Source organism: Sciurus carolinensis, chromosome X (genome assembly GCF_902686445.1).
Source record: "Sciurus carolinensis chromosome X, mSciCar1.2, whole genome shotgun sequence".
Classification (NCBI taxonomy): domain Eukaryota; kingdom Metazoa; phylum Chordata; class Mammalia; order Rodentia; family Sciuridae; genus Sciurus; species Sciurus carolinensis.
The window spans coordinates 127,160,445-127,187,278 of record NC_062232.1 but is presented as its reverse complement, the minus strand read 5'-3'; the positions used below and the strand labels follow the sequence as shown (position 1 = coordinate 127,187,278).

At 44.7% G+C, this 26,834-nt stretch overlaps 1 protein-coding gene across 4 annotated transcripts in view; it reads right to left on the bottom strand.

Moving 5' to 3' along the window:
- Positions 1–21,143, bottom strand: part of Mamld1 (mastermind like domain containing 1) — a 110,026-nt gene extending 88,883 nt beyond the window's left edge. For 3 of the 4 annotated variants that reach the window (XR_007106342.1, XM_047535399.1, XM_047535401.1), the window contains exon 1: positions 20,890–21,143. The gene's annotated coding sequence lies outside the window, so the exon portion shown is untranslated. Of the gene's footprint in view, positions 1–17,593; positions 17,610–20,889 lie in introns of those variants that run through there. The other variant, XM_047535400.1, reaches the window with a different exon arrangement.
- Between the last annotated feature and the right edge of the window lie 5,691 nt (positions 21,144–26,834).

Below are 26,834 nucleotides of genomic sequence, written 5' to 3'. Positions count from 1 at the left end.
CTTCACCTTCACCTGAAAGACTTAATGAAGTACTGTGAGATGGAGTTAATCATTAGAGTTCAGCAAGCACCCCTGTCCCAGTATTAGTGAGGTAGAATGGAAAGCTTTACTTTTATCCTTCCCCAGCATTAACAAGTCTAAATAAGGTCATGCAAATCAGGTATGGTCATTATTCTACTTTCCACCACTAAATAAAGACTTACAGGATATAGATGGCACTTAGAGAACACTCCACCAAACAACAGCAGATTACACATTTGTTCCAAGAGTTCATAAAACAAAGATAGATCATATCCTGGGCCCTAAACAAATTTAAAAGAAATGAAGTCATGTAGTGTGTTCTGTAATTATAGTGGAATCAAATTCAATGAGAGAATAAACTCAAGAAACTCTCCAAACACTTGAAAATTTAAAATGTATTCCTCTAAGTAAACCATAATGAAAATTAAAAATGCATTGAACTGAACTGAATGAAAATGAAAATGAGTTACAAAAATATGTAGGACACAACTAAGGTAGTGTTGGGAGAGAAATATATAGCACTAAACACATATATTAGAAAAAAGGAAAGATCTCAAGTTGTCTTAGCCAAACCAAAAAATCCTCAATGACTTCAGAAAATAAATGCAAAGTAATTTTGAATCAGCAAAAGGTAAGACATAAAAAAATGATAAAAATCAATGGAATTGAAAACAAAAACCACCAGAGAGGGAATCTATGAAATAAAAATCTAGTTCTTTGAAAGGGGCAGTAAAATTTACTTCTAGCAAGAGTTAAAAAAGGGAATATACAAAATAACAACATCAAAAATGAAGCAGGAATTATCACATACAGTCCTGGTAGACATAAAAAGGACAATAAGGGAATATTTCCAAAAACTCTACACACAAAAATTAATGGCTTAGATGAAATGGACCTATTCCTTGCATAGCACAAACTACCAAAATAAAATTTTTAAAAGACCCATCACTGTTAAAGAAATTGAATTTATAATTTTAAAAATTCTCCCCAAAAGTCTCTAAACCTAATGGTTTTATTGGAAAATTCTACCAAATATTAAAGGAGAATTAATAACAATTCTACACATTCTCCCCCCCAAAACAGAAGGAGGTAACACTTCCCAATTCATTTCATAGAATTAAGTATTACCTGAATATAAAAAGCAAATAAGAATAGTACAAAAAAAGCTACAGACTCAAACTCCTCAGGAAAGTAGATGCAAATTCAAGAAGTTATTAGACTATGACTCAGACAATGTTAAATATATAACTGAAATTACCCTATAATTCTTAAGTAAATGTATTTGTAGCTAAAATCTCTTGAAACAGCAATCTCTAGAATGACTCCAAGGTAGTTTCATTGGAGAATTTTACCAGATGTTAAAAGAAAAATTAGTGCCACTTTTATACAATATTTAACAGAAAAAGTAGCAAAAAGATTTCCCAAATAATTTTATGATTTCCAAATAATTTTATATCAAATCCAGATGAAAATGGCATAGGAAAAGAAAATTACAAATCAATTTTTTACAAATTAAAATTTTAATATCAACAAAACACTACCAAATGAACTCCAGGAATATATAAAAGAATAATACCCCATAACCAAATGGAGTTTCTCCTAGATTACAAGACTGGTTCACCAATCACTCGAGTTCAGGAATTGGAGACCAGCCTAAGCAGCATTGTGAGACCTAATCTCAATCAAAAACACAAAACAGAAAAAAGAGAAGAATCAAATTATCATATTTGATGCGAAAAAATGAAGTGTTTAACAAATTCAACATCCACTCATTACACAAACTCTCAGGATATGTTATGGTTTGGATGTGAGGTGTCCCCCAAAAGCTCAAGTGTGAAACAATGCAAGAAGGTTCAGGGGAGAAATAATTGGGTTGTAAGAGTCTTAACCCAATCAGTGAATTAATCCCCTGACAGGGATTAACTGTATGGTAACTGAAGTGGTAGGGTGTGGCTAAAGGAGGTGGGAATTGGGGGCTTGGCTATTGGGTATATATTCTGTATCTCAGGACTGGAAACTCTCTGCTTCCTGATGATGTGAGCTGCTTCTCTCTGCCACACTCTACTGCCATGATGTTCAGCCTCACGTAGAGCCCTGAGGAATGGAGCTGGCCTACTATGGACTAAGACCTCTGAAACCATGAGCCCTCAAGTAAACCTTTCCTCCTCTACTATTGTTCTGGTCAGATCATTTAGTCACAAAAAAGCTGACTAAAACAGGACACTAGGAATAAAGGAGAGCTTCTTCAACTTGATAAAGAGAATCTACAAATCCCTACAGTTAACATTATACTTAAGAATGAAAGACTGGTTGCTTTCACTCTAAGACTGACAACAAGGTAAGGATGTCTGCTAAAACTACTGCTACAAATACCTGCCATTGTAGCTAGTGTTATAAGGCAAGAAAATGAAATAAAAGGCGTAAAGATCAGAAAGGATAAAATATGTCTGTCCTTATTTACAGATAATGTGATTGGCTACATGTAAAACCCAAATGAATGGCCAAAATAAGTCCTAGAACTAACAAGCATGTTCAAAAACCAACTCACAAAAATTGATCACATTTCTGTATCAGGGAAATGCCAGCGAAAAATCACAATGAGATATCACCTCACACATGTCAGGATGGCTATTATAAAAAAGACAAGCAACAAGTGTTGGGGAGACTGGGAAGGAAAGGGAATCCCTGTACACTCTTGGTGAGAATGCAAATTGGTGCAACCAATCTGAACTGAAAACAGTTCAGCGGTTCCTCAAAATAATTAAAAAAAGAACTACCACACACCCAGCAATCCCACTTTTGGCTATAGAACTAAAGGAAATGAGATCATCTGTATTACAATGCTCATTGCAGCATTGTCAATATATTTCCTAAGTGTCCTTCAAAAAATGAATGAATAAAGAAAATGTGATATGTCTTTGAAATGTGAATACCATACACACAAAGAGAGAGATAGAGACACAGAGAGAGACGGAGAAGGAAATATTCAGCCATAAAAAAGGAAATCATGTCATTTGTGACAACACGATGAACCTGAGAACATTATGCTAAGTGTAGTAAGACAGGCACAGGAGACAAATGCTCTATGATTCCAGTTAATGTGGAAGTTTAAAAAAGTCAAACTTGCAGAAGCAAGGAGTAGAATGGTTACCAGAGGCTGGTAGGGGGATGAGTGGATGCTGTTCGAAGTATACAAACTTTCAATTATAAAATAAATAAATTCTAGGAATATAATATGCATCATAATGACTATAGTAAACAACACTATTATTTTCTTAAAATTTGCTACAAGGCAGATTTTAAGTGTTCTCACCTCACACATACATTCACACAAATATGGTGACTATGAATGCTGATGCATCTGTTAATTTGATTTTGGTGATCATTACACAATATGCACATATGTCTAACAATCACATTGTACACCTTGATTTTTATACAAATTTTATTTGTTAATTGAGTATTTTCAGATTGAAATACTTTAGAATGGAATATAGACCTAAATGTGAGAAATAAAACTATGCACTCTTAGAAGAAATATAGCAATAAATCTTCGTGATCTTAGACTGGCTACTGGTTTCTTAGATATGATACCAAAAACACTATTGATGAAAGAAAAAAAAACTAATTATGCTTCTTCAAAATTAAAACTTTTCTGTTGCAAATAATTCTATGAAGAAAAGTAGAAAAATGAGTCACAGAATGGGAAAAATAATAATCTTGAGTCTAGTACTCCATATATATAAAGAACCCTTACAATTTAATAATAGAAGTAACTCAATTTAACGTGGGTAAAAGCTCTAAATAAACATTTCTCCAAATATATACAAATGGCCCACAAACACACAAAAACATGCTTAACATTATTAGTCAACAGAAACATGAAAATTAAAACCACAATGAAATGCCACTTCATACTCACTAGAATGACAATAATAAAACAGATATAAAATTACAAATGTTAATAAGAATACAGAATAATTGGAGTCTACATGTTATTGGTGAGATTGTAAAATGGTGCAACTACTTTGAAAAACAGATTGGCAGTTCCTCAAAAGGTCAAACTGCATATAAACTGAAAACCCACTTTGTAGGAATATACCCAAGAAAAATGAAAGCATATGTCCCTATAAAACTTTTTACATTAATTTATTATTAGTCATAATAGCCCCAAAGTGATAATTCAAATGACTATCAATTGATGAAAGAAAAGACAAAAAGTGGTCTGTCCATACAATGGAATATTTTTTGGCAATATAATGAAGTACTAATACATGGTACAACATGGGTAAATCTTTAAAAAATATGCCAAGGGAAAGAAGTCAGTCGCAAAAGTTTACCTATTATGTGATCTCATTTATAGAAAATATCCAGAATAGGCAAATGCAAAGAGACAGAAAGCAGATTAATGTTTGCCAGGGGTAGGGTGTTCAGGGAGTATGAGGAATGGTTGTTAATGGGTAATTCTTTTGGGGGTAACCAAAATGTTCTGAAATTAGATATTGGTGATGGTTGCATGACTCTATAAATATGTTTTGAAACAATGAATTGAACACTTAAAATGGGTGAATTTTATCCATTAAGTTGTGCTTGAAAAACACAACATCATATACAATTGCTCCATAGAAAATATAATGCTTAAGATACTAAATCCAAGAAAATGTATATAGGGTCTATAGCCATAGAATTTCAAAACACTTTCATATGAAGTAAAGACCCAAATAAAATGAAGAGATCACATTTATTGATTAGAAGATTCAACATAGTAAAATGTCAATTCTCTCAAACTGACCTACAGTTTTAATGTAATTCCTATAAAAATCTCAGGAGGGCTTTTTGTAGACACAGACAAGCTTATTCTAATATTTATATGGAAGAGTATAGGTCCCAGAATAAACAGTTATGAGAATACAGTAGGAGGAATCCTTCTACCTGATATTAACATTTATTATATGGCTACATTAATCAGGACTGTGTGGTATTGGCAGATAAAGATAAATAGATCAATAAAAAAGAATAAAGATCCCAGAAAAAGATCCATACAAACAAACATACTACATTTTGACAGAGGTAAAAAAGCAATTCAGTAGAGATAAAGCTTTTTCAACAAATATTGCTAGAGCCATTGAGCATCCAAGGCAAAAAAAAGAACCAAGAAAACCAAAAGAACCTCAACCTAATTTTCACGCCTTGTACAAAAAGACATGAATAGACATTTCACTGAAGAGGATATACAGATGGCAAATGAGTTCCATAAAAGACATTTGATATCATTAGGCATTAGAGAAATGCAAATTAAAATGACAGTGGGATATCACTACATACCTATGAGAATGGACCTGTCATATATTTTACTACACTACTCTCAGAATTAGGTTGGGTGAAAAAAGCCAATCTCAAGAGATCAATCTCAAGAGATCTCATGCTGTATGACTTCATTTATAATATTCTTTTAAAAAACATTCTTGAAATTAAAAAATTGTAATTATGGAGAACAGGTTAGTAGTTGCCATGGGCTTGGAATTTGATGTGGGGCAGAGCAGGAGGCAATTGGGTTTGGATATAAAAGAGCAAGATGGAGTATTGAGCTTCCTTTTAATGATGGAAATGTTTTTTATCTTGACTATGGCCACATGACTCCATACATTTAATAAAACTATTTTGAATTTAATACCCACCCTGCACACAAATTAGTGCATGTAAAACTGGTGAAATCTGAGTAAGACGGGTAAACTATCAATGTCAGTGTTCTGGTTGTGTTATTGTTATACAACACATTATTGTTAGAGGAAACTGGTGCATGGTATATGGGATTCCTCCTGTATTATTTCCTAAAATTTGATATGAATTTATAATTATATAAAATATATTTTTAAAAAATCATACTATAAAGTCTTTAATGAAAGCAGATGAACAAAAAGATAAAAATGGTCTGTCTTCAATGGAATATTGTTTGGCAATATAATAACAGAATAAGAAGGTAGACAAATCAAACACTGAAATAGCATATACATCTAGAAATAGACTGAGGTATACATGGAAATTGAATGTGTAATAAAGGTGACCTTTCAAATGACTGGAACAAATGTAGACTTTTTATAAAATGGGTTCATTTAACTGGACAGTTCTCTGAAAAGAGGTAAGATCCATACCATACACATTCACAAGAATAAACTTGAAATGAATTAGGAATCTCTACGTTAAACATGAACCCATACAAACACTGAAAGAAAATTTGGTGAATTCCTCCACAACCTTGCTGAGGAAAGTCTGTGACTTAATGTCCAAATGACTTCAAAGAAAGGATTGATATCTGATTACACAAAAACCCTCTTGCAGGTCAAAGAAAACATCAGTATCAAAAACCAAGAACCCAACTAAGAGAAATTACCTGCAACATATATCACAGATAGAAAACTAATATTTCTACCACATAAAACTCCTAAAATTGAGGATAAATTACCAAACACCCAATAGAAAAGGGGAGAACGAACTTGAACAGATAATTCACACACACACACACACACACACACACACACATGCACACAATTTCAAAAAGGCACATAAGCATATGAAAAGATGTTTCAAGTCATTCATAATTGGAAAAATGCTAATTAAAGTGCACTGAGATATCATTTCTCACCTATCTGATTTGCAAAACTTTAAAAGTATAGCAAACACTTTTGTTAGGGAGGCTTTGGGGAAAAGACACTCTCACACATTGCTGATGGGAATGCAAATTGGTGCAAGCTTTCTGGAGGGGAGTCTAGCAATACATAACAAAACTATATTTGTGTTTACTTTTTGATATGCCAATTATACATCTAGGAATATACCTCGAAGTAACAATTTTAACAACATGAAAATGCATATTACCAGGCTGTTGGTTGAAGCATTCTAATTACAAAATATTGGAACAGACCTAAAATGCCTATATCTAGGAGGGTGTTTGAAAAATCTATGGCACAACCACAAAATACAGTAGTATGCAGCTGTAATGAAAAGGAGAGGAAAATGCCCTTTATGTAACTAAGGGCTATACCAAAATACACAGATACCTATTTATTTGTGTAAAAAGAAATAGACTAATGTTTCCTATGTTAATAAATGAATACACAACCAGTGAAACTCCACATCATGTATACTCAGAAGAATGGGAAGTTATACCCCATGTATGCATGATATGTCAAAATGGATTCTCTGTCATGTAGAACTAAAAAGAACAAATGAAAAATTAAAAAAAAAATCTAGTGAGGTTGGTTGTTTACAGATGAGTGGAATGAGGTAGAAAGGATAGAAGTAATGAGACGTGTCACCTTTCTGAGGATTCTTTGTGTACAGATCTCATTTTTTTTGAACTTTGTTATTATTTCACATGCTCTGAAAAGGGAATCAAATTAACAAAGATGGGGGAACCAAAGAGAATCTAAACAGAAACAAGTGAACTAAACCATATTTAAGTGATCTCACTGGGGATGACGGGATGGAGAACTAGCTCAGGTAATGTTTTAATAGTGATGGACAATATACTCATAGACCAAAGAAAAAAGAATTCTAAACAAATACTGTACTCTAGTTAACAGGCCTTTTCGTAGAGTCATGGGTTAGTGATTCTGAAACCACTTTCTGTGTATTCTAGGAATAAGTGACTAAATGTACTATGAATAATAGCAGAGATTTCTCACTGTCTAAAATAGGAATTATACATATGGAAAAGGGAAAGGCAGAATCAATGTTATGTTGGATCAGATTTAGAGGAACGAGCATGAACTCATGGTTTATAGATAGGTAGGTAGATACAGAAACAGATATTTCCCAAATACTAAAACTAACTATAGAAAAAGACACAGAGTTAATTATTCTCCTAGTTTTGTGGCCTGAGAGGATTTAATAGCAAAGACACATCTGTAAAAATGATCATACACCTAAGTATCCAGATCATGGTTTCTAAATGCCATTCACCACTGAAAGAATAATCAAAATGGAAAAATGGAAAAATGGCTGAATTTAGGGCCAAGACAAGGAAAATACAAGATGAGCCTGAAGCAACTTGTGCCAGAAGTTAAGGCCAGGTTCAGAAATTAGACAAAAAGATGAAGAAGCCAGTTTGAGGGAGCTCCCACTGGCCAAACCTGGACCAGAAGACTGAAGCAGGAGAATTACAAATTTGAGCCCAGCCTCAGCAATTTAGTGAGATTATCAGCAACTTAGCAAGACTCTTATCTCAAAATAAAAAATAAAGCACTCCTGGATTCAATCTCCAGTTCCAATTAAAAATAGAATAAAATTAAATAAAACAATGATAGTAAAGGATTATGACCAATTGAATAAAAGAAGTCAAAACTCTACTTAATAAAAACAAATGTGTAAGTAAATATATTTACTTATGATGGGGTGAGGGAAAGCTCTTTCTTATAGCAGAAAGTCAAGTGATACAGAAAGAATGTCGGGATCAGAAATTCATTATTTGGCAAACAGCATAGTAAATTTGCCTCAGGGAAGGATCATGAAAGGCTGCTAAGCTATTGAGTTAAAATTTGAGGAGTAACAAGATATTAACATAGCTTCAAAACATGTTCCTTCCCCTAAGATATTCCTTAATTGCAAGGGAAGAAATGGTATTTTCAGAGTGGAGACACCTGGCACACACCACCTTAACCATGTGATCAAAGTGCCTATCACCACTGATGAGATGTAGTGACCTCATGTGGCCCCTGATATGGCACACCAAGAGACACAACATCATGTCTGTCCTGATCCTGCCCTAAGAGTAGAACCTGAGTCTAATCATGAAGAAACAACAGACAAACAACCCAAATTGAAGGACATTTTGCAAAATAGCAGTCCTGTACTCTTCAAACATATCAATGATACAGAACACAAAACACTGAGAATTGTCCCAGATTGAAGAAAACTAGAAAGACATTCAGTTGTCATGTCTGACAACTGAATTCACTGCATGATTCTGAATTTCCTTTTGCTCTAAAGAACATTATTAGGACAACTGGAAAAATCTAAGGTCCTTAGAGTAATAGCAATTTTAGTTTCTTGATTCTGATCAACTCTGTGTGCTTTTAAACAGAATGTCTTTGTTTGTAGGAAGATAGATAGATATGCATGCATACATACATACATACACACAAGTACATACATAGTTATCTGCAATTTGTTCTCACACAATTTGCAAAAAATGTGTAGAGGGGGTGGTACATAAAACATGAAAATGTGGTCAAATGCTAACATTTGGAGAACTGAGTAAAAGAATTTATTTTGATTACTCTCGCAATTATTCTGGAAGTCAGTATTTTTCAAGCAAAAATGTTCAATTTTAAAAATGGTTAGAATTGGTGGCCTACGGAGAAGGTGTGCAGAGCCAAAAGGAAATGCTCCTGGTTGCTGGGTGGCTTTCCAAGAGGCAACAGAAGTCTCCAGGTACATGCAGGCATTCAGGAAATGGTAACTGTCATTTGGACAGACTTCAAGGCAAAATGGAGCCCTCCTTCTGACAAAGGGTTCATTAGCAGTGCTCCTCAAGGCCCTGCTTGGTGTGACAGATGTCAGGTGGTCTATTGAACTCCTTCCAGATCTGCACTCACAGGGAAAATCACTTGAGAATCAGAGGACTCCTTTTTGGTAGGGACACTTGGGAGGGTAGATAGAAGAATGAATGGACAGGACAGATGGATGTATGAGAGTCACAGTCACCAAATAAAAGACTACTAGATACCCATGGTGAAAGAACTTATGCAAACCAGTGATGATTAGCATATTCATTATTTTTAATATTTTCAACATACTCAACAAAGAAATCCCCCTGTAATGTACAGTTTATCAGGTACATGCTAAAGGACATTTAACTTGAGTCTAGTTAATGTGCTTGCTGATATGATGGCTACTTAGTGCTAGTAATGTGGCTAGTCCACATTGAGATGGGCTGGAACTGTAAAACTGAAATGTGAAGACTTAACATGATTTACAAAACACTGTACAACCAGGTGTGGTGGTGCAGGCCTGTAATCCCAGTGGCTCAGGAGGCTGAGGCACAGGGACAGCAAGTTCAAAGCTAGCCTCAGGGGCTGGGGTTGTGACTCAGTGGTAAAGTGCTCGCCTAGCACATGTGAGGCACTGGGTTCGATCCCCGACACCACAAAAAATAAATTTAAAACAAAGCTAGCCTCAGCAACTTAGCAAGACCCTGAGCAACTCAGTGAGACACTGTCTCAAAGTAAAATATAAAAAGGGCTGGGAATGTGGCTCAGTGGTTAAGCACCCAGGGTTCAATCCCTGGTATAAAGGGGTGGGGGGAAACACACAAAGAACAAAACACAAATTAAAAAACCCTCTGTACAATATCTCACTAATATTTATGTTGATTACATGTTACATGTTGAAATAAAATATACACTTCACATTAATTCCACCTGTTTCTTTTTTAATGTGGCTAGTGGAAAATTTAAAATTACTTGTGTGGTTTGCATTTGTAGGTCCTGTTTTATTTCTATTGGACAGCACTGGCCTAGTTGATGAATGGCTTTGCAAGGTTTTGCTCAAATTTCACCTTCTCAGCAAGGTCCTTGCTGTCCATGCTATTGAAAATTGTACCCTTCCCTGGCAACCTCCAACTACCCCCTTGAATTATTATGCCTTACTTGCTACATATTTTACTCACTAATTTGTCTATTGTTGGTCTCTCCCACTAAAGGAACTTTTATGTGTCATTTTTTTGGTATTGTTCATTCTTGTACTCATGACATATTAATTTGCACATGTTTTCAGCATGGGTATTTAGTAGCTTTTTATATCTCAACTCTGGTGCATCTACTTATCCATACATCTGTCCATCCACCCATCCATCCATCCTCCAACAGTTCCTGATACATTGCTGACAGATATAAATCTTCATTGAATTCATTTTCTAAATAACTTTTGACCAGCTCCTGAATTGACCAGCACCCAAGTTGCAGTTTTGGATTACTTAGGGCTCCAGTTTCATACCAACTCTTCCCTCCACATTGTCCAAATAGGAGAGGCAGCCCAATGCCAGCCTCAGTGCCAGAGAGGGCCCACACTGGAGAAAAAGACCTGGGACAATGCCCTCTTTCCTCAATTTGCCTTCATTTTCAGGTCACAGATTTTAATAAACATGAGTGAAAGGGAGGGAATAAATACATCTTTCCAAAAGGCTGACAGTCATCAGAAGCTCTGTGGTTAGGAATGCAGGTAAGTGGCTGGGTTGGAAGGGCAAGAGTGTCAGAGCTGGTGGCAGTGTGAGCATGAGCGAGGTGCACTTTGTAAGTGCCTCCTGAACTATGGGTGGCTAACACTTTTATGTGATTAAGAAAAGCAAATAAACCAAGGCTAAACACTCTGGATGCAAACAGTTGAGAAACTAAAAGCTTCTTTTGGAGCAGACAAACTGTTACTCATTACAAAAATAAGGGTGGAGTGGCTTGGGTTTGTTTTTTCTTTCTCTAATGAAAATTAGCAAATATGAAGTCAAATCTAAAATAGCCCATCTGTTTAAAGTAAAATAATTTCAAATAACAGGCCCCCCATAACAACCCCCCACTATTATTCAGAAAAGTATGTTTTATTTTAAATTGGGCATTGGTACAAGACCAACAAAATAAAATATTTACTGTTAACTGAGAATAACTCATGGATGTCAGGGGTAGAGGCAAGGGACAAAAATTCCTTTCTGATAGCTACCATTTGATAGCTAGAAATTCTAATCTCTTATTCTAAGCTCTTATCCTGCTGACTGCAGGCCCACATGAAGCTAGGGGTCTGAAGGTTTCTTCTGTCAGGGCTTAGGAACTTTGGGTGAGCTGCAAGATGGGACTCAGCTCCCAGCAACTCACTGAATGACCCTTGGTGAGTGTGGGTTTTGTCCAGTCCCAGCATCTTCATGTGTACAATGAGGGGGTCTCTAAGGGAATTTCCAATTTTCATCTTCTTCGGTTCTACATAAATTCTCTTTTCTTTTTTTTTCTTTTTCTTTTTTTTTTAATTTTGATTCATTTTACACAAATGGGGTAAAACTATCGTTTCTCTGCTTGTACATGAAGTAGAGTCTTACCATTTGCATAATCATACATGTACATAAGGTAATGATGTTTGTCTCATTGAAAGATAACTCTTTTCTTTAGTCCAAAGTTCTAGGACTGTTTTTTATATAAATCTCAGTCCCTGCCTACCCAAACAAAACCCAAACCCCTATATTTCAAATCTCCAGTAATTTCAAAAAGAACAAATTATTATGTGCTTTTTTCAAATATCTTAAGTAACTTAGAGCTTAACTTGCTCTAATCATGGAGAATCATCTAATCATGGAGAATCATGGGAAGCAGAGTGGAAAGAGCCCTTTAGATTGAAGTCCAGAGAGGGGCAGTGGCTTGCCCAGAGTGCCATGGCTAGTTGATATCAGAGCTAGGCCTGGAATGCAGGTGGAAACTGCTTCTATAGCACCAGGCATTCCTCCCAGATTTGGAAAGCTGGTCCCAAACACTGCACCTTCCCAAGGGCAACAGTTAACTGCCCAACTTGCCAATTCACAAATAACTATCTTTTTGGTTTGTGTGTTTGATCTTGTGATGGTGACTAAAATGGCTAGAGGGGATCTGCTTTCAAATATTTTGCATGTTTCCTCCCCCTCCAGATAAATAATGAAATTAAGACCAAGACACTCCAGCAAAGGATGGGAATCAGAGTCACTCTCTATCATGCCCCTGTACTAAAGGCTCATTTCCAACGGGATCCAATTGCTCTCCACTTAACCATCCTTGGCAGATCTGGCTGGTTTAACAGGAGAAAGAATGGGTAGGGGAAAGCCAGGGGTGACCAGGAGAGGGCAGAGGAGGGAGGGAGCAGGGAGGAGGAGGACAGGGAAGAAGCCTGAAGGGAAACTCCCTCATGAAACAAGTTGGGCCCTGGGCAGGCTTCTGGGAGGCTCCAATTTGATAAGAGCCTCACCTCCCTCTGTGGGAGGAAACCTCTCCACCAGTTCCATTAGTGGACAAGGAAGGATTCCCAGGCTCCACTACTGCTCAGGGCACCAGTCACACTCCCAAAGTAATACCTGGGCCATGTGCCAGGAAGCTTCTGTGTCTCCCTGGGGATGCTGGCTCCCCAGCCGTATTAGTGTAATGATACTCCTTGATATTTTCAGGACTCATTTTGAGGGTTGTGGCTACCCATAAGGATCATGCTCTTTACCCCATCGCTAGAAACAACCAGATTGTTCACTTTAATTCTAATGTCAACTTAATTATTTTAACACCAAGTTTGTCAGTTTTGACTCCATATCCCCAAAATTAATTTTGGAGTGGCAGTGAAATAAAATGGCTTACTTCTTTGAGCTTTGTTACAACATGTTCATGCAGTAAACAGTGAAGAAAATTTACTAATTAGAGGTTAAATTAATCCTTGACAGACAAGTGGCTTAGAAATGCTGCACCCTCCTCTCCAAACCTAGCATAATGCATGCCAGTCTCTCAGAATTAGACACGCAAAGCATGTGACATTGGCAACTGCACTGAAACTACTGTCCCACTTAAAATTCCAAGGTCGGCGCTGGAACTTCCAGAGGCAGATATTAACACTGGGATCTCATTAAGAAGGAAACCCAAACAACCTTCTGCAACTGCCAACAGAGCCCACCCAGCTGATCCCTCCAAGGGGCTGGCTGCTCAACTCTCAGGCAGCAAACTTGGAAGCAAGATGAGAGACAATCCCTTCTGAGGTCCTAGTGCCTGACCTCAGTCTGATCCTTCACTTTCAGCCTCCATTCTCTAGTTTGTTCTAGCCTTGGCATTCTGGATCCAATATGCCCCTCTGCTGTTCTGATAATGCCGAGCACAGCACACATAGATACAGGGCAGATTCTATTCTGCCATACTGAAAAATGTTCCTCCATGTGCTGCATTTCCTCTCACCATATTTGCTCTGCCTAGAAAGGATGTCTGTCTGCCCACACATGGGTGCAATATGGGTGTTCCAGACCTGACTGAGAACTGGAGATCAGGATTCTGTCTACTTTGGGCTCCTTTTACTATGTTCCCTTGGGAAATCTGGGCACCTCTCTGGACAGCAGTTTCCTCTTCATAAAATCATTAAGGCTTTAGTAGTCCAACTCTAAAAGTCCATTTGTCAGCATCCAAGTTTGTAGGAGAGTTGCAATTCTCATGCTAACAATGTGCAGGAACAGTGGTGAACCAGCTAATGGGAACCAAAAAAGGAAGGCAGAGTTGGGTCCTTTCCTCCTCTGCCACTGCTGTGCCTGCATGCCACCAAAAGAAGCAGAGAGTGGGGATTTCAGGATCAAATTATGGGCAAAATTATTGGGGGTGGGACCGGGGACCAGTAGAAAGAGCATTTTGGATTCCCCACAGCATTGAAGACCGCTCAACTTTGCCTGCCTTTAGTCCCTAAAGACTCACACTTCCCTCCAAAGATTGAAAGTACATGCCAGAGCCACAAGACCCTCTGACCCAGATGCTACTCACTAGCTCAGGCCCTGCAGCCTCCAGTGACCTCTTCTAGAATAGCAGAAATGTGTCCCTCTGACCCAATGTGCAGGTACTCCTCCAGGTGGAAGAAAGGGGAAACACAATGACTAGCTGGCTAGACCCCCTTTCAACAAAATGGAATCCTGTGGCCTCCAGGATCTTGCCTTCTGAGCCCTGGGGAACAGTTCTGAGCCTTAAGAAAATGGCATTTACGAATCCTCACTTAATGGTTATTTAGTGGGTAGATCAAGCAGCAGAGTACACAGAAAAAGTAAGGTGGCTGGTCACCCCCAAGGAGGGCTCCGATTGGGCTGTGCAGAAAGGGGTACTGGTTCCTCAGGGGTCAGAGGGCAGCCAGGGCAGGACTGAGTGCCACCAAAGGGACTCTCTTCCTTGGGACAGGCAGAGCCCCCTCCTTGCAGGCCAGGGAAGGGATGGGGGAGTCAGAAGCTGGCGTCCCAGCGAAACCTGGGAAAGCCCATGGGACAAGGAAAGTTCTCAGAGTTTGCAGAGAAAATTGTCTTTCTTTTGCCCAAATCCTCCTTAGATCTCTCTGGATGACTTTACTCTGGGGAGGCCCCTTACTGTTGCTTCCCCGAGGGGATCTTTTGGATTGTGACATATCCAACTGCTTGCTTTGGAAATTATGAAAAGGTCAGATTTTAGGAGGAAACCTGAGGTTCCAAGGAAACCAAGGAGGCTCCATGAAAAGGAAGAAAAAAACTAACTGGAGTGGGGGGAGGGGAGGGAAGCCAGAACTCAAGTCTTTCGCTTCGCTCCCCTCCCCTTGCAGAAATTCTCCAGGCTACAGCAGCCCTGGGCGGTTATTTGGAAGGAGGACCCCACTGGAGGCGCCTTGCAGTGTTCTTATGTAAATACCCTCTAACACAAGCTCTTCCTCACCTCTGTGGGGAACCCCCTGACTAACTGCCTACAACTCCAGGAGGTCTTTTCTTCTTCCTTTGCTACATTTACAGACTTAAGGACTGCAATGACACAACACAAATAACAAGCAAAAACATGTGCAACAAAATTCCTTCAGGTCCATTCCCATTTAGGAAGTCTCCCTCCTTAAAGTCCTAAAGATGTCGAAAAATCAGAGCAGCTCCAACTGAGCTTTGTGATGCTTCTTTCCTGCCATACAGTTGACTGGTGCTGCCTAGGTTACTCCTTGGTGGCGTTGTGAGAGGTGTATGATGGGAATTGGTTTATTGTGCTGATCCATAGTAACCGGCTCCTGTTCCTGCATCATTTATCTCCCTCCCCAGCGACATCTGGGTTGGTCTATTCACACTCTCAGCATTCTATCTGCTCCAACAAACACTCAGCTTTTTCTGCTTGGATAAGGAGATTTTTTAGTTACATCCATTATATGTGTATCAACATTTATGGCAGCAAGATAATTGCCAAAGAGCTCAGAGGATAAAAGGTCCTTCTTCATAATGTCCACCCCCGCCCACTTCAAAAATCAATATTAACAACAAGCAGGACAGTGGCAGATTCTTGCAGGCGGCTGCGTCCCCAAAGTTGAAAATGTGATTTTTAGAAAATATTCAGCTGGACTAGAGAGGAAAGGAAGGCTTCCACAGTGAGTTCTGAACACATACCCAGTGGTGCAGTGCATGTAGAAGATGCAAGGCTTTTTTGTCCTTATAACCTCTGCTAAAGAACTACAAGGCAGCAAATCTGCTCTATATTTGATGAGTCCTTTGGAAATATGCCAATCTAATTTCAAAGAGTTTAGATCCTGTTATCTGCGGGCCAACCCCGTGATTAGGAAGGCCTTCCATCAATAGTCTAAGATGTCTGGATTAGCAGACCACAGGCCCTCTAGGTTGCCTCCAGGGGCCCACCCATGTCTATGATTTTGAGTTAGAATTTTACACTTGAAATGATACCAAAAAGCGCACACTTTCTATTCCAAATTGTTTTAATTGGCCTTCTACCAGTTTTTATTCCTTCCTCTTTTCCCTGCTCCTGCCCCTCAAAATCTCAACCCCATTTCTTTATCTATCTGGCTGTTTTCTCCAGTGACAAGGTTGATCCTGGTGTTTCACTTCCCCAGAAAATGACTATTTGTTCACAAATCATACTGCTTTAGAACTGGAAGGGAATTAGACTCAGAGGTAATGGGAAAAGGCAGGGAAGGAGAAACTTACTCACGATCTCTCTGCTAATCAGTGGGACGGGTTTTCTAGAACACAAGTTTCCCAGTTCCTAATCTAATGATCTGTGCAAGTCACCACTGCAGGAAAAAAAAAACCAGAATCCCTTTGAAATAGAAGTTTACTACATATGCAAAGCCCTTTTAAAGAAGAGTAGTTCAACTACTGTCAGAAGAACCATTTACTTAAGATGAGTTTCTGTCCATTTCATAAGCCCAAACAGTGATTGAGTTTCCTAGAGATGATCCATTAACAGGTGCATTTTGAGCCTAGGTGATCAAATTTAAAAGGGAAAGAAAGATATTAAACTTGCTAGCCAAACTTAAAAAATCTTTTTCCTTACAGAAAAGGATGGAGAACAGTAAATCTCCTACCTTAAGATGCAAAGAATGTGTAGCCCTCAACCCCCACCCCAGCAACAGGCTATTTCCTGGTTGAGTTTAAAAATCCAATGACGTTCCTGTTTCAACCCACACATCTGTGTCACTGTCAGCGTCAGTGGCAGGAAAACAGACGAAGTCACCCTTTGCTAATGATTTCCTAACATGGAATTTCCTTGTATCTCCAAAGCCTTTCTTCTTCCAATGCCAAACTGCCCCCTCCCTCTTTTAAACACATTGTACCAATAGATGGAAACTGAAAATGGTCACTGCCGGAAGAGGATGGTTTATAAGGAGAGCTTGTAAGGAAGAGCTTCACCACTTTAGATATTTTTAAAGTGAGAAGAGGAGAAGGACTGCTAGTGTTTCCATGCCATTAGGAACAAAACAGTGAGATTTCCTTCCAGGGCATCTGGAAATCTCTCAGCTCCATCTCTTTCTTTCCCTCTTCCTTTCTCCCCCTTCCCAAGTTTCACTTTGAGCAACATTCTCCCATCAGTACTGGAGGAAACAAACTCACGTCCCACAGAGGTAGACAAGGGCAGAGGATGCGGCAGCCCCAGAGTTCGGAACAGGCGCTGGAGAACCACCAAAGCACAGAGCAATACAGGAACCCACCACTTTTCCCCTGTGGAGAATATCCTATTTAATATGTAAACTGGATTTCAAGAGAAAAGAGGGCTGTTACTTTAAGGGGAAGAAGCTGATTAGCTGCTCTGGCTGGCAGCAAACAGCTGGTCTGTCCGGCAGGTTCAAGGCCATTTCAGCTTCTCTCTTATGGAGGCACCATATGTTCCATCTCGCACATCAGCAGCTTTATTTTCCAATGATCTTGCACCAGAAGAGAAGCACAAAGGGGGGAGGAGAAGGTAGAACCAGTAGTTTACCCTTTGATTACTTTCTGGTGGTTTTAGATGCAGTTGCTGTGTGTGTGGCGGGGGGCGGGAGAGTGTTCAACACTTTACCTTTTACTCCAAAGAGCAGAGAGCAAAATGTTCAACTAACACTTTTAATAACCTCCAGAGATAGGAGTGGAATTGGAGTTTGGTAAAGATACCGGAATAAGGCCCAAATGAAACATCGACATCAGATGAGAGGCAGTGAGAGGTCCTAAACCCACCAGCCTGAGTTGAGGTCCCTCCCACTTCTCCTTATTTGTCGTTTTTTTCTTAGTGTCAGTATTCCCTTCCCGAACTAACTTTGGGAAAAGATAAGTGGACCATTTGGGGTGACAGGGAAGAAGCAGGCTGATAGGATGTTCCCATTCCTCAGTGCAAACCCTGGTTCCTCCAAGTTTTGGGGGGAAGCAGGTGTAAGGGAAGGGTCCCACTAAGTTGTAAACACAACTAAAGCTGGCTGCCCAAGCGTCTTGGACACCCCCAGGCGCCAAATGCTGGATCCCTGCAAGAGGCAGCAGGCTGGTGCGCGGTCCAGAGCCGGCATTCTAGTCCGTACTGCCTGCCCAGGCTGCAGGAACCCTGGAGGCAGCCGTTCCTACTCCCTCCGCACCTCTAAACAAAGGGCACCCGCGAAGAGTTTCAGTCGGTGTGTGTGTGTGTGTGTGTGTGTGTGTGTGTGTGTGTATGCATGTGTGTGTGTGTGTGCGCGCGCGCGCGCGCGAGCGTGCTGTTGGGGGCGGGGGGGGATAGGGTGCGGCAGAAGGGCGCGAGAAGGAATGAGGAGTGTAGCTAGATGCGGGGTGACGAAAGCCTACAAGCCGCCGCCGCCGCCGTCTCGGCCGCAGGCGGGCGCGACAGCCGCCCAGAGCTCGGGTAGATAGGGGCGCCCGCTGCAAAGCGAAACCGAGGAAACGGCGCCCCCTATGCCCGAGCCCGATGAGTGCAGTAGCCGGCAGCGTTTGCCCACTTCACTGAGCGTTGGTCGCCTCCGGCCCCCGCGTCCGCGGGCTAGCTGTGCAAGCCCGCTGTGCCGTCTGGGCCGCCGGGATTTAGGGTGTCCAAGGCTGGCAGACTGAGCGCGCAGTGGGCACCAGGGGCTAGAGCTCCCCACGCCTTCCTGGGTTCCTGCAGAGGGTCCTGGAAACACAACCCCCTCCCCCATCGCCTTCATTTGCCCTCGGGTCCCAAGCAGCTCCAAGCCGCTTGGAGGCAGCCGCCCCCGCCCCCTGCCTCTGCGTCCCTTTCCCCTTCCCTCTCTGCAGCCTCCTGGGAAACAAAGGGGCTTTTTATAAAGCGGATTGTTGGCGGCGGCGGCGGCGGCGGGGGTGGGAGGGAGGGGGGATCTATAAAGACAAGAAGGGGTGGGAGGGAGGGAAGGAAAGAAGCTGCGAGGCCTCCAGGGGCCCAGGGCTGTGGTGGTGTCTGGGAAGCCCCTGCGGGTGCACGGTAGACCCCGCCCGGCCGGTGGGCACCAGGGCGGCAGTACGCGCCTGCCAAGAACTGAGCGCCAAGCCGTTGTGATGCTGCCCGCCGGCTCACAGCAGTCAGGGAACACATTCCCCTGCTGTGGACAGGGGCTGATGGGGGTGGCGTGATTCCCGCGGTGGTCTCCCCTGGGAGACCTAGACCCTCCACCTAGTCAACTCTTTCAAAATCGCTTGGGCTCAGGGAGACTTCGCGTCTTTGTTACAGCGCGGTTATCTCTTGCAAGCTCGGATCGCTAGCCCTCACAATGTCCCGAGAGCCGGCCTCGGTGGGCTATGCAAAAACAGCCCTGGGGACAGCGCCCTGAGGGGTTTCTCCTGCTGCCAAACAACGACAAGCCACCCCAGCAATGGGAGTCCCTTTTCCCTATGTCCCCTAGCTACTCCGTGCTCCCGCCCGCGCACACACCCACACTCAGGGTGCCGGGGCTCAGCCGCACCCAGCTGTAGGAACGCGGTGGGTAGTGAATCTCTCGGCCAGAGGCGCGTCTGTTTGCTCAGGTTCCGACGGCTTCGGGGCCGAGTTTTCCGGCAGGCTGACCCTATTAGAGTCCGCTCAGTCCAAATTTCATCACGGATCAGAATCAGACATCAACCCCAGCTTTCCAGGAGGCTTCGGACACAGTGCATCGGATGGAGCCTGGACCAAGCCAACTGGCGGAGAAAGTATTTGGCGGCGCTCCGGGGGGCTTCCCGCCCGCCCCAGCTGGCGCCGGGCGCCCAGCTCTGCTGCCGCGCAGATACGGGAGCCCGGAACGCTGAGTCTGGCACAGTGGCGGCCGGAGCGCGGGGTGGGAGACCAGTAGGGGCTTCCTCCAGCCGCTAGATCCGCTCAGGGCTGCTCTCCCGAGGAGGAGTTGGTAGGGGAGGGAGCACCGGGCAGCGGGCTCGGCGCGCGCACACTCCACACTCCCGCTCCGAGGCGGCAAACCAGGTTGGGGCGGGAGAATGTTTCCCTCAGTGCCCATTGCCCACCGCCCACCGGCCCGGCTTCGGGACCTGGCATGCAAAGGCAGAGTAGCCAGTGGCACCTGGGCTGTGAGCGGCCCAGGGGTGCTGGTATGGAGTGGGAGCCTCCCAGTAGCCCAGCGCAGCCCGAGGAGCCCGCGCAGTTTGCGCCGCTCAACCTTCCCTCCCGGGTATATAGCTGCCTCCGCCGGATTTCAGACGCCCGGTGGGCGCCGAGGAGCAAGCAGAGGCCGAGGCCCCAGGGCGATGCGAGCTGCGCTCAGCCTGGTTGGGCTGGTCTGAAAGGGGGATGGCCACCCTCAGCGCCAGGTGGGCCGTGTGGTCAGAGCAAACTTTGGGGTCTCCCAGCTCACAGCACCCCAGGGTCCCGTATCTTTTACCACGAGGACTCTTAAGTGGAGGCCCCAAGTGTACCCTGGAGCCCCCAGAGCAGTTGGACCTCCCTAGCCCGTCCTCACCCTTACCGTGTTGCGGAGCTCCGGCGGCGGCCAGGGCAGTGCCCGAGGGGCGGGCGGCCGCCGGCGAGGGCAGCCTGGCCCCAGGCGCCTGCCGAATGGCCCAGCACGATTGCAGATCACCCCCTGGCTAGCGGCCGGTGCCCCCGCGCCCGCCCGCCGCCGGCTGCTTCAGCTCGCGGCCAAGTTCATGCTGGCGGCGCTGCAGTGGCGGCCTCAATCTGCTCGCTCCATTCCCACCGCCCGGCTCCGCGCCGCGCGCCCGGAAGGTGGAGTTTCTGGGGTTTAAGTTACTGATAGGCATTTCTCACTGCTGTGTCACTCGGGGAGGAGGAGACACGCACGCCGCACACTCACACACCCTCACACTCACAGCGACGAGCGGCTTTGGTCTTAAAGGAGAAGCTGCGCTGCCCTGCCCGCGACCCCGCCGGCCTCGAGCCTGGAAACACTGGGTTTTCAGGCCGCGATGAGGCTAAAGACAGCCACAGAGCAGCGGTTTCTCAAGGGGCCTCCCAGGACCTCCATTCACTTTTTAAAAAGGGAAAGTCACCACAGACAGGCTGGCTTCCCTGTGGCCACCTCATTTTTCCAGTTAACTCGAACTGGGGTAACATATATGTGTGCGGAAGACCAAAGGGGCGCAAGGGGCTCGGGTGCACTCACCTCAGCGCTTCTCACGCTGTGGAGGATGGCCTGTGCCCTCGGAGTCAGGTGGCTCGCCTAGATGGTGTGCTGATGGGGACAGGAGACATCAATGTGACCGAGCACCCCTGGGCGCAAGCAGACAGAGCCCACCCGAGGGTCGCGGAATCGGCCCGGCGCGCTAGGAAACCCAAGCCTCAGGCAGACTCCCCGCGTGTGGGAAGAGCGAAATCGTGAGCCCTGGGTGCTCCGCACACACGTAGAGAGAACCAGGAGAGTGGGAGAGCAAACACTCAACAAGCTACCGGGCGAGATAATGCTTCAGACTCATAAGAGACCAAGAGAGACAAAGGGAGGGCAGAGACTGAGAGACAGAAACCAAGAGAGGCACTGACAGAGAGAGGTAGAGAGACACGTGGATGGAGAAGGGAGGGGGCAGAATCCACCAGAGAAAGGGAAATGATAGATTACTGGAGGACTCCTATGCGTCCCAGAGACGGGATTCTCATCCAAAAGTAGCGCATTTACACCCTTTCCCCATTCCTCCCCTCAGCAGAACCAGACTCAGGACTAGTGTCCCCGCACCCTTGGAGAGAGGTGCTCACCTGCAGTGGGTGGCTACTGGGTGGGTAGAGCCTGTCCCTCTGCCCACGCGTCCGTCCTCTTGCTCACCAGCTCGCGCCTGGACGGCCAAACAAATCGACCTACAGTGGTGGTAGCAGGGACCAGACTTCTCAAGTGGTGGATAATGAATTGCACCCACCTCACCCCTACCCCGCCTGCCCGGTGTCCCACTCTCCACTCCCTGATCCCTTCCTCGCGCTCTTGGCACGGAAGCTTTCGGTGTTGCCGGCGGGTGAGCTTATCCAGGAACCCAGGCGCACAGGGCTGTCCCGGTCTCCCCCACCCTACTGGCCCAGAACAGGAGAAGCTCCTGGCCAAGCTGGACTAAACTGGCCCTCTCTGTGGGACTATTCCGGGGGCGACACCTGTGACTTTTGCAGGAGCACGGGTTCCTTGCAAGCAGCTTGACCAGTCAGTGCGCCCTATCTGCCCTCTGCCATGGAGCGGAGACTGGCGAATCCCCTCCCCCATCCCTGGGTGCTGGGTTGCACCCCTTCTCCATGGTTCCCGCCACAGGTGCGTTTACTAACCTGGACTTCTCTGGGCGGCAGCGGCGGCAGGGGTTGAGAACCAGGGAACGCCTCCTCCACTCCGACAGCAGCAGCTCTCTGCTCTGGGTACCTCTGAGTAGAGACCTGACGCTCAGCGGAGCCGCAGGCCATGAATAAAGGGGTGGGACAGCCGCCCGCTCAGCCCCTCCTTCCCTCCACGCCCACTCCCTAGGCCCTCAGAGAGTGCCAGGGGGTCCCCTCCAAGAATCCAGCAGAATCCCTTGCTGGGCTATGTAGGCTCTCCTCCAAGGGTCTGACGAGTTCGCTAGTGGAAGAGTGGCGTCTGGGCCCTACCTCGAGGTACAAGTGCCCCACGCAGTAGGCGCTTATCTCACGACTTGGTGAGGCGGGCTGCGATGCTCCACGGGGCAGTTAGGAAGGAACCTACCTTGGCCTGACCCAACCCTGTCTGCTTTGGAGCAGCAGGCGACAGGAGAGGATATTGTTCTCTGATGACTGAACTAGTTGAGGTTCATACCTTCAAGACCCCACAGGACAGAAAGTCATCCCAGGGCAACTACCAGCGCCCTCCTGGAGCTGAGAGAGCTTTGGAGTCTCTTGAAGGGAATCTGATTAAAAAAGTGAAATGGAGGTTGATCATGTCTATCAGGGAGCATTGGTCGGAGGATTCACATTCCACCCCCTGAATGTGCATTAGCCAAGGAGGTGGAAGATGGGGATGAGGTTCTGTTTCCAGTGCCTTGCCCAAGCCTCATGCCACTCTGCTTCCCCAGGGAGGCAGTGATGCTCATGACCCTCAAGTGTCCTGGAAAGACTGAAATCACAGCTGCAAGCCTGGCACCACCACTTCAACGGTCTCTAATCATTTCAAACTGAGCTGAGCTCCTGCCTTGTCTATCGTCCACCATCTCTGCTCCTGATAGCGGCATCCTTTGAGATACCCAGGCCAACACTCTGGAGTGTTCTGTGGTTCTTCTCTTTTGCTCACGTGCCCTATCCAGCCCAGCAGACAATTCTATTGTCTTCATTTTCAAAACACACCCACGGCTTCAGCCTTCTCTGCTGTTCCCCAGCTACCCACTGGTCCCAGTCACCAGTATCTTCTGCCTTGTTTACTCCAGTAGCCACCTAGCAGACTGCACTGTTTCTTTCTTCCCTTCAGTTCTCCCCTTCCCTCTGTACAAAATCCTGCAGTAGCTCTCCATTTCACACTGAATCAAACCAAAATACTTCTTTTGGCCTGCGGGGCCCTGCAGGATGTGCTTCCCTGTCTCCACAATCTGGAAGACATCATATTCCCTCTTGCCCTGTTCACCCTGCTTCAGTCACAGGGGCCTCCTGACTCTTCCTCACACACTAGGTACATTCCCACCTTAGGGCCTTTGCACTAGCTGTTCCCTTGGGCTGGAATTCACGGGCTGGCTCCCATTTCCTTTAGTCTTGAAACAAATGTCACCTGGCCACCCTGTGTAATGTTTCAAAGCCCACACCCATCTCTGGCACTTCCTCTCCCCTTCCCTGCTTTGTTTTCTCACCAGTACTCACCAGCAGCTGCCTCTTCTATAGGTTATAGTGGTGCCTTCACTGCCTGCTGTATTCACTGCAGTGTTTCCAGCTCCTAGCACAGTGCCTGGCAGGGAGTAGCTGCTCAATGAATGGTAATAGATGCTGTTTTCCTGCAACTTTTCAGGAGACTGTGGGGGCCACAGGATTATGCACACACTGGGAAAGGGATCCTTAGCTGTCATCACATTTTAAGGAGATCCCAGACCTAAACAAAGGTTAAGAGGGAAGGAGGCAAGGCAAAGAGCTTCATGTTAGCACCAGGAAACCAGCCTTGGACCACATTACCAAGGAACACTGTGGACCAGATCATGCTGGTGGCAGTCTCACAGAGAGCTGCCCAGGTACAAAAAGAGACTGTCAGTTACTGTTGGAAACAAAGATTCCCTGTAGTTGTCACCTAGCACACTCCAAGGTTGAAGGAGAAATGGGAGAGGAAGACAGAGAAAGAAGCCAACTGGGGCTTTCTCCTTACTCAATAGACAGGCTAACAGAGCCAGGACCCTTCTTCATCCAAGATGCAGGACCTCATCTTGTGCCAACAGTATATCTTCCTCCCTTTCCATAGGCCTCACCTGCATTTTATCTGCAGGAGTCTGCACCTGCCAAGGTATAAGCAACAGTCATCTCCAGGTTGTAAATGAAGAAATGGGAGAATCAGAGAGGTGAAAAAATATGTCCAATAGCACACAGCTCCAAAATGGCAGAGCAGTAACCAATTGGGCCTCAAAGCTTGGACCACTACCACTTGCTACATGGCCACCTGTTTAATGTGTATAGTTCTGGCCTTAGTGTCCTGGTGAGGAGAGGATATCCTGTGTGGGGTCTCAAGGAGCTGCCCTTTTCCTAGGGAGTCTCCTGGCCCTGTTGCTGAGTGGGTGCCAAGCAAAAGGTTGAAGCCTGAGCTACTGGGGTTCAGGGGCACCATGCCAAGGCACATATGGGCCCTGTCTTTAGTCTGACCCAAGCTTGGAGCTCCATGGATTTGAAAACAATCAGCAACCACCTGTCATTTGTAGTCATATTCCTGTGAACTTATGCCAAGTCTTCCCAAGTTCATATGACAAATGCAGAGAGCTTAACTGGGTAGCCTGTGGAATTCTGTGTGTGGCCTACACAGGTAGGGGCCCATGGAGAACACTCATGCTGACTGAAAAGATAAAAACACACCTACTGGCTCTATTCATCATCACTCTCTTGCTTCCAAACCTCCTGTGGCTCCCTACTGCTGACGGAACTAAATCCAACTCCTCAGCTTGGCATTCAAGGCCCTCCATAGGCAGGCACCAGCCTCTATTTCCGGATTCTTCTTTTGGTGCTTTTGAACATGACCCTGGGCCTCCTGCCTGGTTGAATTGCTGTCTGGACACCTAGTGATTCCTGCTTCTTCCCACTTGTGCACCTTTATGCTTGCAGTTCCCACGCCAGCTCTTCTGCTGAAATCCTGCCTGTCCTTAGGGGTGCATCTCAAAGTCCTCTTCCTCCTGAAGCTGGGCCCAAGTTCCATCACAACACAAGCACCCTTCCTCCCTTGGATATCATGGTCCTGAACTGTCTTTTTCTGACTCTTCTGTGTTTAACAGTTTGACAGTGTTTGGCAGGAGGTTCCCCCTATCGACTCCATGTTGAACTCATGACTGACCTTCAGTGGGGGCAAAGTGGGACTTGGGGTGCCCTCTAGATGGTGGAATTAGGACCTGCAAAGGGGAGGTAGGCATTACAGGACTCAGCGCATGCTCAGATGCTCCTGGTTGTACCCACAAGAAGGTCACTACCTCCCCCTGCTCCCCTGGCTCCCAGTCCTGCAACCACTCAAACAACAGCATAGCCACAGCCCCCAGGCTCTTGAGCTCCAGGGGCCACTGCCTTGGGTCAGTGGGTTGGGTCCTTGTGTGCACACAGCCCAGGTCCAGAGAACTGTGCTCAGTGACCACAGTGGGCTGGAAGCTACAACCGAAGGGAGCCCAGGACTGAGGATGTGCACAGACCTGTGTGGAGGAGGCACAGGGTGGCCACTACCCCATGCAGGGGCAGCATGGGAACCTGATGTGGGAGGCAGGAACTGCTGGTGGATAGCCAGGCTCTGCTGCCTGCTGGCTGCGTCACCTCCTGAGCCTCCTAGGTCTCACTGGTCAAATTGGGTCATGATAGTGCCTACCTTATTTGGGCGCAGAAAGGGTCACAGTTCCCCCATGTACTGGACTACTTTTGGCAGGGTGCCTGCCCATAACTGGTAATCCATCAAAGAAGAGGGTGTGATTATCCCAAACACCCCCAAACACCCCCAGGGACAGGAGGCAGGCCTTGAATCTTACCAAATGATATACATTTAAGTGAGTTCAGGTCTGCATGTAGGGCCAGACAACTTTTGATTCTGGACGACTCTGCAAGTGCCCCTGAGAAGCCAGACACAAACACTGTAGCGGATGCATGGCATTTTGCCCTGGTGAGAGGAGGAGAGCCTCTAGGAAATGAGTTGAATGATCTCTCTTTGGTGTTTTCTTTAACAATTTTCATTTTCTTGGGGATGTTGTTGGTGGTAAGCATTTCTAACAAGCACAATGGAAACAAATGGGAAATTGTTAAAATATTGATTGTAATTTCCTGGCG